Consider the following 6,277-nt stretch of genomic DNA (forward strand, 5'->3'; position numbering starts at 1 on the left):
TCTGGTTTCTATCCTTCAGTGACTAAATCACTGAAGCACTAAATAAAGCTGTGCATGCACTAAATAAAGCTGAACTAGAGCGTTACCATGTTTCTTTACACTTTCCCCTCCGTGGTGCAGCGTGGAGGATGCATTATTTTAATCCCTCCATTAAAGACTTTCAGGGGTGGAAGCAGTTATTTTCCCTACAAATGACAGAGGTGACCCTGAGCTGCTGCTCCTGGGCAAGGAAAGTACAAAATCACTTTCCAGGACTGCAGAACTGAAGAAAAAGTTAAAGATAAATTAAAAATGCAAATTCAATTAATGAAATGGTGTCTGTGTGCAATTCGGGGCTATCAGCCACCTCTTACATCCCACCACACGATTCCCAGGTTCCTGCACTAGGAAAGCCACGGTGAAGCAACAGACAATAAAACACCATGAACCTCCAACCTGAGGCAGAGATGTTACCAAGCATCGTAAACTGTCATTTTTTATCTAGAGCTTATTTAATTCATTTTTTCCTCCAGAGCAGACAGATAGTCCAGTGCAAATGAGCATCTCTGACCTTTTGAGACATGCCTGTTTTTTTCTAAGAGTAACATACTGAAATATATCTTTCCTACAGCATCTGCTTAACATAACCTTCCAAAGCTCGTTAAAGGTGTTTGGGGTCTGCAACACAGATTCGGGGGAAGTCTTGGGCTAGCTCCTCACTTGTTCTTCCATTAACATTTTTAACTCAAGATGCAGATTCAACCCATTGCTTTGACAGCCCATGTAAGACTAGACGGGTCTCCATTTCCAGTGCACTAACACCTTTAGCCTCCTGTGACCAGCCTTCAATGCTCTCGGCTGCCTCTGAGCAGAGTACCAAGGGAGCTGAAGAGCAGAAGACTGCCAGGCTGTCAAGGATGTGGCATGACCATTCGCCTGCACTGCCCACCACCAAAAATGGACACATACATTGGGAATTCATTGAAAGATACCTAAGAAAGAATTCATCTAAACATAGCGGTTGATTTGGGTGGAGGATGTTGGTTTTAAAATGTTTTTAAAACATTTCCCTATCATGCAGAGCAGAGCATCTTCTCCATCATGAGCGTGTGAGCAGGACCTGTGAGCTTGTAAGAGTCACTGAAGGCCACGTTCATGATAGGGAGGATGCTCTGCACATTGGCATGACATCGTCTTGGTTGCCTAAAAGTGGCCACCATGCTTGGGCATAGGTCCGTACTCCAAATGAGGAGACACCATGGGATCTAGGCAGAACAAAAGATGCCTGTGTGCTCGTTAGCACACAAAAAAAGCAGTGATCCCTCTTCACAAGACAGGAGACCTGCACACATGTCAAGAAAGAGGTTTCCACCAGGTATCTTGCAGATGCACTAACGAGCACACCAAGTTCAGGTGCCTGAAGAGCTTTTGTGGGACCAGGAGGTCTCTAATGAGCTTTGAGGACTTCCAGGATTAGATTCTGTTCGAGAGTAGGCGCCAAAGACCATTAATTTTCCCTTGGTCCCATCTTTTGCAGAATCTGGGCTTTGGGTCTGGGAGAGCTGACATTTCCTTGCAGCACAAAGCTCCACCACTTCTAGTTTGACTTGAGTGGAGTTTTCAGTTGAGATCTCCTCCTAACAAAGCATTTAGCAGTGAAGAACTGTTCACAACAGCCAGTAAAATGTTCTTTTTTTATTACTCTCACTTTAAAAACTTAATCCTTATTTCCACTTTGATGTTACTAATTTCCCACCATAAGATCTTGTTTCATTTTTTGTCTGACAGCAGATCCCTGTTGCCCATGTAAATTCACATACAAGACAATCAAACTCTTCCTTAATGAAGCGCCCAGAGGCTCTCACTGTAATACACATTTTCCAAACTTTGAACAATTCTCAAGACTTTTCTCCCAACCCTCTTTATGTTGTAACATTCTTCTTGAAGAATAATCATAAAACCAGGATACAATAATCCTGTATTGGCTGCACCATCATCAAACAGAGATATCACTACATAAATGCTTCCAGCATTCGCTCCTTATACAGGATTGTTCTACTCCTCTCAACAAATCATTTTGCAGAGACAAGTGTTCATGAGGAAAAAAGCCCTAAATATACAAATTTTAGCTACTATTTTGATTGCATGGATTTTTCCAAGTGCCCTGAGGATGGGAAGCAGCCAGCACATCGAGCAGGGAGCTGTGCAGAGCCCGGCATCATGGAGGTGCCAAACCCAAACCAACCATCAGGGCTTGCGTGCCTTTTTCATCCACAGCTTGGGAACTCCTCCCAAATCCCTGCGATGGAATGCTGGAAAGGGATTACATATCCAGTGCAATCCAAGGGAAGAGGGAGCATGGTCGATGCAGAAATGGGGAGTGCTGTGCTCTCCCCTCAGCTGGCCATCAGGAAAAGAAAAATTGAGCCAAGGAGAAAGGATGCATTTGGGTTTCCCACACCAGCGGGTAGGTAGTTTTAAACTAAAAGAGAGTACATTTAGATTAGATCTTAGGAAGAAATTCCTTGTTGCGAGGGTGGTGAGGGGCTGGCCCAGGCTGCCCAGAGCAGCTGTGGGTGCCCCATCCCTGGCAGGGCTCAAGGCCAGGCTGGACGGGGCTGGGAGCAGCCTGGGCTGGGGGGAGGGGGCCCTGCCCCTGGCAGGGGGTGGGACTGGCTGGTCTTGAAGGTCCCTTCCAGCCCAAACCCTTCTGTGATTCTGTGATGTTCTCAGCTGTCATAACAATCCTGTGGTGGTCTTGGGTGATGGCTCAACCACAAACCACAGTGGGCAACCAGCCACTGCAGCCACAGGCATGAGATATTGAGACCCACCAGCAGCACTGCTCCTCACCTCCCAACACCTATGGGCAAACTGGAGTGAAAAAGCCCACAAAATGAACAAAAAAATGAACATCACCTGTCACTTCTTAGAAGTTTTTTTTCATTGTAAGGGAATGAACCTACTCCAAACCCAGGTGTCCCCTCTGTGTCCTTCACAGGAGCCATCTACAGGAGCTGCACCCAGGAGGCACCATTCCAGCATATGCACCTTTATCTCTGGAAATTATTAATATGAAGCCATTACTTGGATTTCTGTCCCCCCTTGCATGCTGCAGTATTGCTGGGACTTAGCCTCAAGGAGGAGGGGACCTTTCTAGAACCTCCTAAGAAGAAGCAGAGCTTGCAACGAAGGGGAGAGCCCTAGCCCAGCACCTCTCCACCAGCATGACTATATAAAAGAAGGAAATCCACCCAAGGGATTTTATCTCATTTTCAAATAGCGTTTTCCCTCTGTACACTGTGACCTGTGGATTTACTTTTAGGAACTGGACTTTTTTTACCTGGGTAAAACCTGATGTTCTTGGCTGCTCGAGAGGGAAGCAAAGACCTCGGCTGGCTCTTAACATCTGCATTCGAGGGCAAGGTTAGAGCAGGCAGGGTAAAGGCTTGCAACCAGCATTCAGAACAACATTACAGAATATAACTACCAAGATAGGATGCTAAAGCCTTCTCCACTTCCCTCATTCATCACATTTGACAATATAATATTTTTGCCTAACAGCTAGAAACCATTTCCAGCTAATATTATTTGTTATCTGCAGCAATAGCATTATACTAATATCCAGAGGATCACGCAGCTGCCTTTTACAAGACACTGCATTCACATAATGTGTTTTCTGCTCCAAATCTCTCGGTTTTATATGAAACAAAAAATAAGAATTACATCAAGCAGAAGAACCTGCAGACTCTGAGCACCGGTTTTCCAGATGTAGCTGGGTATTTCCAAGCCATGAGATGTAGTCTGTTTATGAATAAGAAACCCCAAATCCTTCCCGTACCCAATTTGTATGTCAGCCTGAACAACACTGCATAATACTTTATTCTCCATACAAGCAGCAAATTTTCTTACCTAATACTCATCATTGCCCTTAAATTGCTCTCCACCTCACCTTCGGGGATGTCAGCCCCCCTTCTCCAGCCCCTCCACACCCCAGCAGCTCAGGCCACTCTCCTTTTTCAACAGAAATCTTGCAGGAAAACCACAATCCGATTTTTTTCTCAATTCAAAATGAAAGAAAATCAGAAAATCAAATCAAAAGCTGTCTGGTTTTGCATCTGTATAAAAATATATGCACCCCAAGGAGCTTATTAGTGCCCACATCCATCTGATGGTCTCCCCCTGCATCACGAGAGCCCTTTACCCCTTTTTGCTGCTGTTTCTTCATGCCAGAGATGCCCTTCCCAAGTGGGTCATGGGCTTATACGTTGTGCAAATTATGTACAAGTGGATGTGAAGCAAAGGCCACACTGTTTCAGGTGCCATTATAATAATAACAACAGCTTAAAATGATATAAGTGTTTATATAATCTATTTTGCAATCAGAAATCTTCTACATAAAGTTTGTGTAAAAACAGATGTTCTTTTTCCATGGTCCCTTCATGCTCACCATCGAAATCAAAAATACATTTGTTTTCATTGTTTGGTTTGGTCTGATGGTTTCTGCATGGTGTGAAGCGAAAGCTTGCCTCACCTACCACAGCGCTCCACAGAGAAGCACCCCAGGGCACCCCCATGCACCTCCTTCCCCCCCCCAAAAGCACAATGTTCACCAGGGTCACTCAAAAGCCTCCAGAAAAAAACACTGGGTGCCACAAGCAGCACCCCATCCCCCCGCCGCTGATGCTCCCCCCTTCTCATGCATCAGGGCCAAGCCCTCCATAGTCAACAAGGGGAAAAAAGAGAGAGATTCAGGCACACGTCATCTTGCCTCTTGTATTTCTCCATGCGGGATAGTCTGCACCTGGAAATGTTTGCAGTCACCAGGGTGACTGGGCTGGACACTTCTCTCCTTAACGCAGATCAGTTCTAGTCAGCTCACAAGGGATCTTGCTGCAGCATCATAGCAGGGAAAATACAAAGCTGTGAGGTTTCCAGGGCTTTTTATAGATTTAAGAGCCAGGGAAATCTGGGTTGGAAATGTCATAACATCTGCAGTAGAGTGATACATTTTATTTTTTCTTTTAATTTTAAGAGAATAAAAGTAAAACTGCAGGATGAGCAGTGGGGGTACCTGCAGGCAAACCTCCGGACACGCAGCTTCTCCACTGGGACATGTCATGGCAGCAGTCCCAGAATCTGGAGAATGAAATCATCATTTTCTTGGCGGTTTAACACCATTTTTTATTGTTTGCACCAACAGTGCAGCCTTGGTGACACGGTTATTTGTTTTTTCCCCTCTGCTTTTTGCATAGATTTTTCTGCTTTTGAGCGCATCCCTTTACTCCCAGAGAGCTACATGACATTTGCTGTGCATTTATCATGCTGAAAATAGTCAAGAGCCGGGGGGGGAAGGCTTTTTTTGTACACAGAAGAAGAAAAGCCTTATGGCCCAAGCCCCTGGGAGCCCAAGGAACAGCTGGGAAGCCACTCACAAGTCAGGCTTTACTGCAGCTTCCCTGCTTAACGCCTTTCTTCACCATTTCTTCCTTGGAATCCTGCACAACTGCAAACCCCGCCAACAGCTGGCTGTCTTTCAGGGTCTTCCAGTGGTCGTGAAAGCCTTGGTCTTCCCTGCACGCCTCTGCTTTCCCACATCCGAGGCTGATGACCTGCCCTATCAGAGCAGGGATGTTGCTGTGTCTGAGAGGAGATGCCTCCTCTTTCACCCAACCAGGCAAGAAGGGATCAAGAGGGATCCTCCTCCCTGTTCCTGCTGCTGAGAGCTTTCTCCTTGGTGCCTCTGCACCAGGCTGGTGGGAGCAGGGGAGGCACCATGCCCTGGAAGATGCTTTTCCCCTGTGAGGATTCCTCCTTGTGCTGGGGGTGAGCTGAGCCCCGCATACCCCAAGGGAAGGGAGAAGGAGAAGCAGATGTACAGTGTCTCACCAGATACCAAATTCTCCAGCTCTTGCTATTAGAAAGGACGGGGCCTGGGGAGGTCATTGCAAGGGTCCTGTTTGGCCCCACACAACTTTCTACAAGTCTTCAAGACAAGAAGTAGCAGCATCCTTCTACCCTTGCAGCAAAGATGGTGAATGGTGTCCTGGGCTGCATTAGACAAAAGTGTTGCCAGCAGGTCAGAGGAGGTGATTCTTCACCTGCTTAGCACTGGTGAGGCCACAGCATCACAAAAACAACGATTCTGGTTTTCTCTAGAAAACAGCAACTCGGTGCTATAAGCTGCCCCTGAAATGGAACAGAGTAATCATGAACCCTGGGAAGCAAACTGAGCAAAAGCAAAAGCATCATTATCCCACACAGTGCTCTGAATCCTCAGATACAACAATTTTATCTC

The sequence above is a fragment of the Falco peregrinus genome, chromosome 4, assembly GCF_023634155.1.
Source record: "Falco peregrinus isolate bFalPer1 chromosome 4, bFalPer1.pri, whole genome shotgun sequence".
NCBI lineage: Eukaryota > Metazoa > Chordata > Aves > Falconiformes > Falconidae > Falco > Falco peregrinus.